Genomic DNA, 14,272 nt, shown 5'->3' on the forward strand with positions numbered 1-14,272 from the left:
GTTTGACATAATCATTATATAATCAACATAAAAAAATACAATAAAAGGAACATAAATACAAACAAACAGGCAACAAATGAATTCAAGTTAGTATGAAAGTGAAACAGGTGCCATAAACGTGGAGAGAACTGCTAAATTAAAATAACTACTATTACTACTACTACTTCTAATAATACCATGATCATCATCATCATCATCATCATTATCATCATCATCATTATCATCATCATTAACATCAGAAGCAACAGCCTCTCTATTTGTATAGTACCTTTCATAAATAAATGCACCTCAAAATGCTTCACATTGTGCTTTAGGTGATAAAAGGTGGTATATAGTACTCCCACAAATGAAATACTTTTTCAAAAATGACATTAATAACAATATTGGAACGATAACAAAAAAAAGGAATATGGCTTAATAAAGCACATTTATTTATTTTTTTTTACATAGAAAAGAAATAAAATAATTAAATGATTAATAGTTACTAAAACATACAGTAACTGACTTATCCCAAATGGAAAACATGGTTGATATATGATTATTCCTGGAAAGGTCTCATTTAGAAAAACTGTAAAATGAAAAACAGTATATTATACAGTATAATTAAAATAATAATAATAATAATAATAATAATAATAATAATAATAATAATAATAATAATAATAATAATAATAATAATAATAGAAATACAAAAGTTTTAGGGTATGCAATAGTACAGTGATGTCAATTATGAAAATAACAAAGAAAAGGAGCTTGTTATAATATAGACCAGTGATATTCTATTTAAAAATAAAGTCAAATAGAAATAAACCATAAGGCTAAAACACAAAAGATCATAGCTGAAAAGTTTTAAAAGAAATTAATTAAATTTGACTGAGAATAAAAGTAACATGAAAATAAATTATCAAAGTATTTAAAGTTTCTTTCTTACTAAGAAAAAAAGAATTATAACATGTCTTGGTAAGTGCTTAACAAATTATAGACTGGTAATTTGGAGTAATTGCATGCAATCAGCGCAGTTTAGTGTGCAATACAAGCAGTTTTCTTCATTTTCCTCTTTTTCCTGTTTATAAAAAGAGAAGAAATGTTAGCAAAAATCCACATAAATATAATACCATTATACAGTATAACCCCAATATTCGGAGAGCAAACAATACCTGGACATAAGATTAAAATATCCAAATGACATTTTTATGTATGTTGTTTTACTGTTACATTTGATTGGTTTAACCACAATACATAATGCATACATTATTTAAAATCTTTTTTTTTTTTTTTTACAGATCTCAAGAGCATATAGTCACCAATTACGAATAACATAAAAAAGAAGAGTTGCAGTTTTGTAGTAATTACATGTTTGGTCAGTTTGTCTTTCGCTGGTACGACTCTTAGAATTATGAATAAGCCTGATTTTAATCTTTCCTATTTGCTCTTTAACTCTTCTTCTGCCAACATAATCAACAACACAATTTAGTGTAAGACACAAGCTATTTCTTTTACATTCCTGTTTTTCAGGTTTATAAAAAAATAAGAAATGTTAGCAAAAATCCACGTAAATATAATACCATTATACTGTATAACCACAACATTCTGAGAGCAAACAATAACATAAAATTAACACGAGTCACTGGTACGACTCTTCTCTTGAAGAATTGGGAATAAGCCTGGTTGTAATCTTTCCTATTTGCTCTTTAACTCTTCTTCTGCCAACTCAATTGACAACACAAGTTAGTGTAAAATACATGCAGTTTCCTTAATTTTCCTGTTTTTCCTGTTTATAAAAAGAAAATAAATGTTAACAAAAATCCACATAATTATAATACCATTATACTGTATAACCCCAACATTCTAAGAGCAAACAATACCGTGATATGAGATTAAAATATCCAAATAACATTTTATTTATCTTATCTTATCTTATCTTAAAACCAGGAGCTTATAATCACCATTTACGAATAACATAAAATTAGGAGTTGTAATTTTGTAGTAATTACGTGTTTGGTCAGTTTGTCTTTCGCTGGTACGACTCGTCTCTTGAAGAATTGGGAGTAAGCCTGGTTGTAATCTTTGCTTACACTCTTCTCCTGCCGACACAATGCAGTGTAAGAGACATGCTGGTGTCAGGCATTGAATTAATTGACTAACAGTAGGTGTCCCGATCTAATGCTATACATCAGTGCTGGGGGATCTTTAGAGGAGCTGAGCTGGAGGAGCCCGCTCTTTCTGAAGGATCCATTGGCAGGCTAATCAGCCCTTTCTGTGGAGCCTAAGCAGCAGCTGCTGTTGGTGACAGCCCGGGTGTTTATATGGGGAAGCTTTTCATGGCCGAGAGCAGCTTTAGTGGGCTTACTGTAAGATCAGTGTTTGGCACGTAGAGCACCGTGCATGCTAGGTGCATGGTCTGCTGGAGGTGTCATGACTGTGGGACCTCATTAGCTGTCTCATTGGGGAGGCAATGGAGCTCCCCTTTCCCTAATCCCATCTACTCCTCCCCTGAGTTTGTCAGATCACACATGCATGGAGAAGGCCCCGGCCCCATGGTGACTCCTTTCCCAGAGAGACAGCCATGCATGAACCACTGGGCCATGGCTATTTGGAGGATGAGTCAGACAGCTGAGGCGGAGCGGCCTGGCGTGTAGCAAACCAAACATCCATGCTACATGCTAACAGGTCTCTGGAATTAGCATCATGTCAAGATATTGTGGGTGAAAGTTTATACACTGCCTGGCCAAAAAAAAGTCACCACCTGGAGTTAACTAAGCAAATGATGTGGGGTTGGTTGGTTGATGCTGCAGTTGGTCTGCAGGTTTAGGTTCAGCAACAGTATGTGCTGAAAGAATGAGGTCAGCTGACTACCTGAATATACCACAGTGAATGGTATATAAACGTCTGCTATGAAGTACTATTCCCAGTACACACCTAAATCTGTGGATAGAAGAATTTTAAATTCCCAAAGATTTCCATTTGCCCCCCACTATCAAGCCTTGTTCAAACCCAGTAATTCAGATTTCTGAAATTAGAATTGCATTTAAGGTGTGGTACTTTGTATGCTTTAGGTGGATACTGTACACTTTCTAAACAGCAACTTATATCATGTCCCACCCTTTACTTTTCCTATGTCCCATGGAGATTAAAGGTTAAGGTAAAGTTCCCTTTATTAGGCCTTGTTCTGTCTCACAATATTCAATAATTCACGTCACCTCACACAGCAAGGCTTCACAGCTTGTACAGGTGAGGACATTCTCAAGAGGTAAGCCGTCCCCTGAGGTAACACTTCATGATCAATTTACTACATTCTGCTATCCCATGACCCATTTTGGAAAGTCAGTGTATTATCAGCAATGTGATGCCTGTTTTTCCCTCCCTTCGGAATCTCTGGCCGATGGTGATGATATGTGGGCTCAGGATTTCAAACTGACTCTTGGAGCAACTCAGAGCTTTGATTTCCTTCCTCTTCCTCAGATGATTTGGCCTGGGATGTCACACACATCTATGCTGACGGGTCTTTGGACTTGCTGCAGTGTTGGGTGGCTGTGGACTGCGCAGTAGAGTAGAGTAAAGTGCGGAGAAGAAGTCAGAGAAGAACTCTTGGTTTTACGGACTCATTAGCTATTGAAGAACCAGTAAGTCAGTGGAGTTACTCTTTCTGTCCTATAGAATGGAGTTTTGTGATAATTTGTTCAGTAAATTGTTCTGATTGCTCTAAAGCGTGGTGATTTTTTGTGCAGAATGGGCAGAAACTCAGAACGAAGCCTCTTTGAGCGTCTCCACACTTGGTAGCAGGTAAGCGGATGATGACATTATGTAGACTCAGGGTTTCAAACTGACTTTCGGAGAAACTTTGAGCTTTGATTTCCCTCCCCCTTTAGATGGCGGGAATGAAAGGGGGACAGTGATACATATTTCAAGGCCTGAGGATCCACAAAGGGACTGGAATAAAGAGGTATAAACCTTTGAACTAAACAAAGGTCCATCACCCACACTTCATATCAGAAGCGCCTCGTGGCCCTTGTATAGACGAGACTGTTGTGGAGAAAGGGAGAAGGCGAGGGGACGAGAGACGGGAGGGAAGAAAGGAGGAAAAAAAGAGGACCAGCATGTCTTTGCTGACGGCTCGACTGAGTGACGCCCCCATGTCCTGCAGCCCTTGTCTTCTCCTGAACCTGTGCCCCAGGCACTCCATGCCATGTCGGACCACAAGGCCAGCTGAAAGCCCCTCTCAGACCTCCATCTGCTGAGCTCTTTGTAGGTGACTCGGGGCCTGCGATGACTGCTAGTTGCATTAAAGTTGATTAAAGTGGTAGTCGGACACTGGTGTTTGTGGCCTCTATCTCCTGTGCACTAGATGAAAGAGGCAGATACGCCAGTCTCCATTTCTGGATCTCAGACGCGCCCTCCCGCTCTTTCCCCCTGCTCTTTGAGGGGTCAACAAAAGACAAAAGCCCCTGGATTGAAAGCAATAGAAAGCTTCTTTCCTCAAATGATCTCTAATTGTTCCTTTCTTCCTCTTGCATCTCCCCTATGATTTCCAGCGTGGCCGTACGAATTGGCTGCAATTCTGCCTCTAAAAGCTTCTCTTGAAAGAGGAATCGGGTGGAGAGTGAAAGGCTATTACTTACATTATGCTTCCGTAAAAAAACATACGCAACTGACAATTTTCCGTCTTTAATTCCATCAAAGGCAACATGCTGTTGATATCTGTTTTTCACTGTAATAGAGAAAAAATAACACAATCCTGCATGAGATACATTTAGAAGATATATAGATTGTGATGGAAGGCCTAAAATGGAAAAAGTAAGAAAAAAAACATGATTTTTATTTATCATTGTGTTCAATGAACTGGGATTCGTTCAGTAGAACATTCTGTAGAGGAGTTTCAGTAATAGGTGTCATAAGACGTATTTCAACTGAAGGGTTCTTGTTCATTAGGGCTCCATGATTTATATGATGTGAAGAACACATATTGTGGAATTGCACAAAAGGTTGAGGCATAAACATGGATGTGGATATTTCAGATATAAAGACAGCAAAAAATCTTTATAAAAAAAATAGTTCTGGTAATATATGGGAATACTTAGTTATTGTTATTATTAGTTATTACATAGTTATTACTACATAGTTAGTCATAGTTTTGTGATCAATAAAAAACTATTCATAATACAAATTATTGACCTTTAACATTGTGCAATACAGTAATTTTTTACTGTATAAATCCCTCTATATGGATGCAGAGCTGCAGTGAAAACATACAGACTGAGCAGCTATTTACCACACGAACAGAGCATCTGGATAAAACTGACACAGTTTGAATAGGTTACAAAAACAAATATAAAGACCACATCAAAATAAAAGTCAAAAATACAAGCAAATATACAATGTAAAAAATAAAAGTCACATAGATCCTGTCAAAAAAAAGGCCACAAATAACAATGAACATACAAATGAATAGACCATACCAACATAAAAGTCAAGCAAGACAAACATATCATGTCAAAATAAAAGTCACTTACACAAATAAAGCACTATCACAAAATAATGTTAAAATAAATAAAAATAAAGTTATTATTGCTGTCTCACAGTCATCTCTCACAGTCACCCCTTTTATTTATTTATTTTTATTTATTTTTTTTGCTTAAATAAAAATATAATTCCAGCTTTATTATAGTCTATAAAATACAGTGTTTTTTTCCTACGTTGGATTATTTTTTTTTATCTGTATAGTTGTAGTTGGTGATGTAAAAAAAATCTAATTTAAAAAATGAGAAAAAAACTAAAACATAGACACATAAACAGTTTTGACATCAGTTTTCTGAAAAGAACTGTTGTCCTATTCTGTCCTATAAACGTATAAAGTATAAAGCAGTATAAAAAAAAAAGTGGTCAATCTTCTTACCCGTCCGTTCTGCCCTGTACGAAGGATTTAAGCTAATGATGTTAAAGAGCCTTCTGACTGAGCCTCTTTCTTTTTTATCGCATTTCTGCCAGCCAAAATGATCATGTCTCTCCCGCGGCTTGGCACGTTGTCACCAAAGACACTCCAGCCTTTGATTAGAACCTTACTTAGCATGAGGACAATATTCCACTCCTGGAAACGTAGTTAAAGTAGGTATTGTGACAGACCGATTTTCCGGCTCCGCGCCAGAAAGAGACGGAGGGAAACAAACAAACAAATAAACAGGGTCTGTGGCATTAAAGAGCTGTTCCAGCGATGATAACATTATAAAAGGAGTCACTGTGATCAATGGGAGTATGGAATTTGATAACTCATCGCACACGCCGGAGACAAATGACGTTTCTTTTTCTTTCTTTCTGGGTTTTTTTTTCTGCTTTTTTTTTTGCGTTGTCTTTGACAAAGCAGGTCTGTGAGATGCCAGATATGCTCCAAATTACCCTTCAAGCAGGGCTTGGGGAATATATGGGATCCGAGTGCACGTAAATAAAGGGGCAGCATAAATTACCGCTGGATGTCAATCGCGCTTGTACGCCCTGTTTTTCTTTGTGTTAGCGTGTCGCCTCTTCGTCTCACCGGCGGATGACATGAAATGAAAGTATTCTCTCTCCAGCACCGCCAGCGCCACTCTGAGCACTTTCTGACACTTGAAAACGATTAGGATCGTGGAACCACAGCTGGGCCGGCGTTGATTGGCTGGCGCGTGGGCTGCCACTAAACTTTCTCCGCTGGAGGAGCTGTCTGTGCCGGGACAGGTGGTATTTATGCAGATGAATGAACACATTACTGTGTGCTCTTCCTTTTGGTTTAAACATTAGTGTTTCAAATGTGACAAATCAGATGTTCGTCTCCCACATCCTGCCGCCATTGTTGTTTGCTGGGAGGATGCGCGTCGGGGAGGATTGCGTGAGCTCATGTGTTTAGAGAGCACTGAAAAAAATCATGTGTTGGATTTACTTAAAAAAATCAAGGCAACGTTTTGCACCAATTTTTTTAAGTAAATTCAACTTGATGAATTTTTAAGTAAGTTCAACTAAAAATATTTTGTTACACCAACTCATTTGTATTAGACTCATACAACTTAATATCAAGTCAGTCCAACTCAAAGAAATCAAGCTCAATTTACATATTCACCTTTAAATATTAAGTCAGTCTAACTCAATGAAATCAAGTTTAATTTACATATTCACCTTTAAATATTAAGTCAGTCTAACTCAATGAAATCAAGCTCAATTTACATATTCACCTTAACAAATTATAAATGTACAAATTGACTTATACAAAATGTATTACTTGAATTTATTTTTATTAATACATTTCTTACTCATACATTAACAATGCATGAAGTTGAGGTACAGTATTTTTAAATTCCTAAAATATTTAAGAATTGAAACCAAAAACTCAGTTTCTCAGTCCAACATACAGATTCAGATTAAGTGCAAAACAAAACAGACTCCTTAAAGAGGCCTTGAGACCTGCTGTATAGTTTTAAATGAACAAAAGCTTGCCAGTTTTAACAGTCAACTTTAACAGTCAATCATCTGAAAAATCCAAACATTTTAGGAGTTTTAAAATCCTAATGATTGATGGCTGACTAGTAAAAGTATGGGGGGGGGGAAACTACAGTGCAAACAATAAACTGACAACTTCTTACAAAGACAACACTGTCATTAGAATATGCCAACAACATCAGTGACCATAAATTGCAGCAAGTTACACAAAACTAAAGAAAATCCATTTAAAATGTTTTTTTTTCACTGCTGTTAGCCTATAAAGTGCATAAAACAAACTGAAAGTTGTAGTCAAGACAATGTTTCAATATTACAACATGACAACATGTCATTAGCCAAAAATAGCATCACTTTACACAAAACAAAAGTCCCTGAGACCTACTGCTTAGCAACTTGCACATACCTCTTTTGAGACACTGATATCCACACATTTAACTCAGCAACTTGGACTTCAGTGCGTGCACTTTTGGTCAAAGTTTCCCACTGTCCAGTTCTAACAGCATCTTTTGACAAAATTCAAACGTGTACCTGAGTTGTTTGGGGTAACTAAGGTTCACAGCATAGATCAGACCTAGTAACAAGGCACACGCCCTTGCTACACTGGACAACCCAGACAGTACTTCTCTGCCTTCCAGCACAATCCCAACATCCAATGGGTCATCCTCCGTAGAACCACCTTTGGTGACAATTTTGATTGTATGCTGTGCAAGATCCTCTTTTACTTCATCAGATGGAGCACCCTAAAATAAAAAAAAGCATATTTAATGCTACATTTGGACGAATTTCTGCATTTCAAAATTAAGGGTTTTACACATTAAGCCTGAAAGAGGAATTAAACTAGCGACATTTACAATTTACACTAACTAGTATTGTTGTTGGGCCCCTTTTAGCACGTGGTCAGTGGCCATATTTGTTTAATTGGCAATGATTGAATAACAAAAAATAAAAAAAAGAGACTGATTTTTGCAGAATTATAGATAGAGGGGGGGGGGGGGGGTCGTAACTGTGTAAAAGACAGCATGGGCAGTGCAACAATTCAAAAATAACATTTTTCAATGTAAAATGGTAAACCTTGGGACTCTTTTTACACCAATCATATATCTGGCTTGTAACCAAAAAAACTATTTTGTTAAGTAGTATTACACAAATTAAAATCTTAAATTGAGCATTTATTTTATTTTAAACCGTAAGATTTCTCAATTTTAAAATCAGAAATGTTGATTTTGTACTGCTTTCAACTAAATATATGGTTTGGAGTTTTTATTTGCAATTGGGGTGGGCAGTATGCCACACCTTGAAACCCAACGCAGTTACATTCTGGCACCTTGTAGATTTACAAAAGCACCAGTACATAGTTGTTGCACCATGTTGAAACCATTTTAAAACCATGGTAGTGCAACCCTGAAATCAAGATGTATTTTGCTTTTAGTGTGACTATCAATAGAAAATTTAAGGATCAGAGAGACAATACAAATTTCCTTTGTAGTTAATGTATGTAAACCCTAAAACTGTTTACGCAATACTAAGTCTTTTGCTGTTTGGTAATCCCATCATTAATTTAATTGGAAATTTAGTTTGTATGTATATGAAAGGAACTAGCTCTAAAAGGGTATCTAATGTCTGTACAACCTGCAAGTTTGGCAGCATGTCAGTATCCTATAATATACAGTATGTCAACCACCATAATACCTGCTTCAAAAGATCCAGAAGTTGACCCATCTTCCGTCCAGCAGCACCTCCTTTAGCAGAGAACAAAGACAGGAGCCTCACTGTGTGCTTGTCCAAATTTGCAACGAATGTTGTTTCCAGCTCAATGGTTGTAATTCTTTTGAATTCTTCTTTTATCTACAAACATTGACAAATAAAAAAATCATTAATTCGATTGTTTAATTATGTCAATAAAAGTAATATTAGCATATTCACATTTCACATTAAGGGTAACTGTATAGGGTTTTTTAATGGTTCATAAATGGATAAGAAACAACAAGCAATTGTTATGTACCATTAAGTCAATTAATTAACAGTTAATGAACAGTACTTGTAAATATGGGATTATGCTTATAAGTGATTCGTAAACTCTGCATGAACCATTAAATTACATAAAAATATTAACCCTTAATATAGTGGCCCTTATGGAAGTGTTACCATTAGCACACACTCATACAGTCAAATTTATATTTTTTGCAGAACTGTTCCTCTGCGTTATTGCGCCAAAAGAACATAAAATACAGTAAATTTCAGACATAAATAAAGCCTTTACTGATGTGTTTTATATAAACCATATCAAGATATACTGTGAAGTACACATGATATGCGGGTCAAAGTTATGATCTCTGTGGAATTGTTTTTATTACTTTCTCAATAAGGATTTAGTAATATAGGGCCAAAATGTATTAATTGAATAAACGTAATTTATGTAAAAAACATATTCCCAATATTTCCCAGCAGATAGTCTACCTTACAAGGCACTCTTATAACTGTACACCCAATCATGAAATACTTTTGGTAATAGACAGTCAGTCAGCCTCCAAGATAATGCACCCCTTAAATCTGATTACATCATTATTACATTCATGCTACTTAGGTATCCTCTATATGTGAATCTTTGCTGCAAAAACGTAAACACAGTGCACATATAGAGGGTGTTTTATCATGTAGACTATCTACTGGGAATGATACTCTCCTGTAGCATTAGTGTGTTAAGCTAGCCCGTCGCTAAAGTTAGCTAGCAAGTCGCTAAAGTTAGCTAGCTGGCTGCTAGATTTAGTGTTCTCCCCAGTAGCATTAGTGTGTTAGCGCAAGTCGCTAAAGTTAGCTAGCAAGTCGCTAAAGTTAGCTAGCTGGTTGCTAGATTTAGTGCTCTTTCCAGTAGCATTAGTGTGTTAGCACAAGTCGCTAAAGTTAGCTAGCAAGTCGCTAAAGTTAGCTAGCAAGTCGCTAAAGTTAGCTAGCTGGTTGCTAGATTTAATGTTCTCCCCAGTAGCATTAGTGTGTTAGCGCAAGTCGCTAAACAGAGCTAGCAAGTCGCTAAGGTTAGCTAGCTGGTTGCTAGATTTAGTGTTCTCACCAGTAGCATTAGTTTGTTAGCGCAAGTCGCTAGCTTTAGTTCTCTCCCGGTAACATTATTTGAAAGAGAGATATATATAAGACCGATTCCAAACAAGGTCGAGTCCGAGACGAGACCGTGGCCGCTCGTCTATGGTCTCGAGACCGGACTGGAGTACAACACTAATGGTTTATATAAAACACAGAGATAGCTCCTGCACTAGTAAAAGTTTTATTTCCTTTATTTATAAAGTTAATTAACTGTAGCTATAACAGAGGAACAGTTCCACGAAGCAGCGCACCAGGAGATAACAGAACTCCTCTTACCTGGTAAAAGTTCTCATACCGGCGCTGACACGAGTAGTGCAAAGAGTGGAACCATGGAGGTGATGACTTGCGTCGTCTTCATCTCGATTTGGCGCGTTCAAGCGTCCAGACATGCGCATTCTCCGCTGAACGGGTCACCGTCGCCGCCATATTGGTGAGGTCAGTTTCTCATAATTTAAGTAAGATAACCTGAAAAATACGCTCCTAAGCCGCTGAACACAAAAATAAATCGACGGTGTTGATAATAAATCATGTTGTGCTGTTTATCCAGGAAGAAAACATTAAACTTGTGAATATGTTTACACACTAGTTTTGACCTGACTAATATGGCGGAGGCGATGACGTTTCACAAGGATCAATGCAGCCTCAAGTTGAACGAACTTAAATTTGACTGGAAGTTGAAACAACTAAAAAAATATTCGTTCACACAATGTATTAATCTAAGTTCAGAGAATAATGACATTTCTAAATAGCATATACTCAATTATATTAAGTAAATCCAAAAACATAAATATTTTAAGTAGTATTTATTGATTTTTTTTAAGTATGGCTTGTTGAGACAAAGAATCATTTTTTTCAGTGAGAGAGAGAAAAAGAGAGAGAGAGAGAGTGGATGCGTGCGAGGGGGTGCGAGGGTATGAGCGCGGTCTGCTTGTTAACATTTGATTGAACACTCTGGTGTTGCTTTGTCTGGGAGTGTATGTAGTATGTATCTATTTTTGCTTAGCATATACTGTATAAACCCAGAATTGAGCCATCAATTAAATTAATCAAAACTGAAAGACTGAAAGAAGTAATAAATAAATAAAAATGTACTGACAATCAATTGTGAAATAAATTGTGGTTCAACAGACTTAATTATTTGACCATAGAAACATTTCAAACTGAGCTGTGTCCCCTAATTAGCATCACAGGTGTCTTCAAACTTGTAATCCGTCAGTCTGCCGATTCAAGGGATGAAAAAGTAGTGTATAGATGAGAAACATATGGCTGACCGATGTTAAAAAGCTATAAATAAATAGCTGCTTTACATTTTTGCAACATTTTCATACCTTTTTTTCTCTTAAGGAAAATACTATAATCTTTATGACCTGTTTTCCATGCTTTATATTAACCTCTCATATGGATGGCATGCTAATGCTAATGTGCAGAAGTATGAGTGAGGTCTGCTAGTCTGGGAAAACACTGTATGTAGTTTAGGCTATTATTGCTTAGCATAAACTGTACGCACACATGGAAAAAAAAAAAGCTGTGGGAGCCTTGAATGAAATAACTAGAAACAAAAAAAAAAGTAATAATAAATGAAAATGTATTGTAAAGCAGCTAATAAAAACAAGCTATGGTTCAACAGAATGATTGACAGAACATTTGAGCATAGGGATGTTCCAGCTAACAGTAAATGTTAGTAAAACATTAAGCAAGATTTCAGTTCACCTGTATTATTACAAAAATTAATGTTTTAGGAACATTCTAAAAATGTGTGACATAATAATTAAGTTTACATCACAACATTAGAATTAGAACATTTCTAGCATATGGTTCCCAGCTAGAGGAATATTAACATTATTAAAACATGTAAAGTAACATTTTTCAAAGTGTAAAATTTCAGTAACATTGCAGCAACACTGAAAACTTTACCAGTACATTAAATTAAAGCATTTTAAGAACATCCAGAAAATGTAAGATTGAATGTAATGTTCAGAATATGTTCTTCTTACTAAAAAATGTTAATTCTAGCATAGATTAACAGTTAATTTGTTTTGTTTAATAACATTATTGAAGCATTTTCACTCTCTCTCAGTCTTTTTAAAATGTTTTATCTCCTTTGCTCTCTTTTAAAAATGTGTTTAATGTCTAGAGAAGCTTCTTTATTACCTGTTGTTCTTGCTTGATATCAAACTTTCTGGGGCATTATCTTCCCCTGATAGGTTGACCTGCTTACGCTAGTGTTTTACAGTCAGTTTCGCCATTAAAATCATGTTTGTGTGTTGTGTGGAAGAAGACGAAGAGAGAGAAATTCATGCGATATTTAAAAATGCATGCTACATGTGGACAGGGGGTGAGAGGGTATGAGCGGGGTCTGCTGTTCTGCTTGTTAACATTTGATTGAACACTCTGGTGTTGCTTTGTTTGGGAGAGCATGCAGACTATTTTTGATTAGTATATAGATGAGGAAAGTAGGGTCAACTTACGTTAAAAAGGCATAATCTAATGGCTATTCACTTTTATTGCTTTACTGCAATTATTGCAGCATTTCCACTTCTTCCACTTCCCTCTCCCTCTTCCTCTCTCTCTCTCTTTCTCTCTTTTTCCCTCGTTCGCTCGCTTGCATGCTCTCTCCCTCTCTCTCACACACACATACACACACCCTACAGGCTTGTTCAGTCGAAACCAGTGTGAGCATGGCCAAATGAGGCCGAGCTCAGCTGTAGTCTTTGTTCTCAGCGTGAGCGAGAGATGTTGTCTGCTACCCGAGGCCACTGGGCCTTAAGTGGATATTGCTGACAACAAGCAATTACCCCATTATTATCACAGCACTGTGGCTGTAATTGGCCCGCCTTCACTAGCAGACAGCACTGCGCACTGATTCATCACCATGTGGGATTGATTCCTGTTCCTATATCACATTTAAATAGGCCGCAATCAAGCTGAGGGCATCCGCAAGTAACGGGGTTGAAGCATAGTGGCGCTTTAATGAACGTTATATTCAGTATCTGAATTATATTAGCCTGTATATGGACACAGGAACAAAGCGCCACAGTATTCAAACCTAACAGCCCTTCTTACACTTCAGTAATATGTGAATATGAGGATATTAGGACTTGGCCATGCTCGGAATTGCTCAGAATTGCTTGGAATTGCTTAGAAATGGGTAAGGGTGATTTCCTCTTAATAATCAGATCCCCGCCTCACAGGGCATCTCCTCACCTGTTATTCCGAAAGTGCGCCAATAATTACCCACCTCTCCGCTAAAAAGGGACAGATTAATAAGGATATTTATTCATGTTTGACCAGAGTTTGAAGGGGCTCTCTCCTGGATGAACTGCTCTAATGATTAAATCTTTCTGAATCCCAGACAGCATATAATAATGCCATTTATAATGCCAAAATCAAGGTGGTCAAAATACTTGATTTAAAAAGTCATCCTTAAAAAATCATCTATAGCCCTATACATACAGGGTTAGTTTCTCAGGGGGACGTCTGTGAAAAATATTTCACGCTTCAACTCAGTGATAAAACTCCTGCATCTGGACTGCAATTCAAAAACAGGAGGAGCAGTGAGTTTTTTTTTTTGCTTTCTAAGTCACATGACATCGTGTTCAGTAGCTCCTCCATTTCCACTCGCAGTTGTGTTTTTACGTGGATTTCCGTGGAAATGCGCGCCCTAAGTGTAATTACGGTGCGCGGCAGTGGACAAATAGTTATTTTATTAAATGCG

General features: G+C 36.8%; 1 long non-coding RNA gene across 1 annotated transcript; it reads right to left on the minus strand.

Moving 5' to 3' along the window:
* Positions 1–7,239: 7,239 nt before the first annotated feature.
* Positions 7,240–11,409, minus strand: LOC125802169 (uncharacterized). The gene is made up of 3 exons (XR_007439142.1): positions 10,834–11,409; positions 9,151–9,306; positions 7,240–8,201 (listed from the first exon to the last, which is right to left on the minus strand). It is a non-coding gene; the product is annotated as an uncharacterized LOC125802169 (long non-coding RNA).
* Positions 11,410–14,272: the final 2,863 nt, after the last annotated feature.

The sequence above is a fragment of the Astyanax mexicanus genome, chromosome 5 (genome assembly GCF_023375975.1).
Source record: "Astyanax mexicanus isolate ESR-SI-001 chromosome 5, AstMex3_surface, whole genome shotgun sequence".
NCBI lineage: Eukaryota > Metazoa > Chordata > Actinopteri > Characiformes > Acestrorhamphidae > Astyanax > Astyanax mexicanus.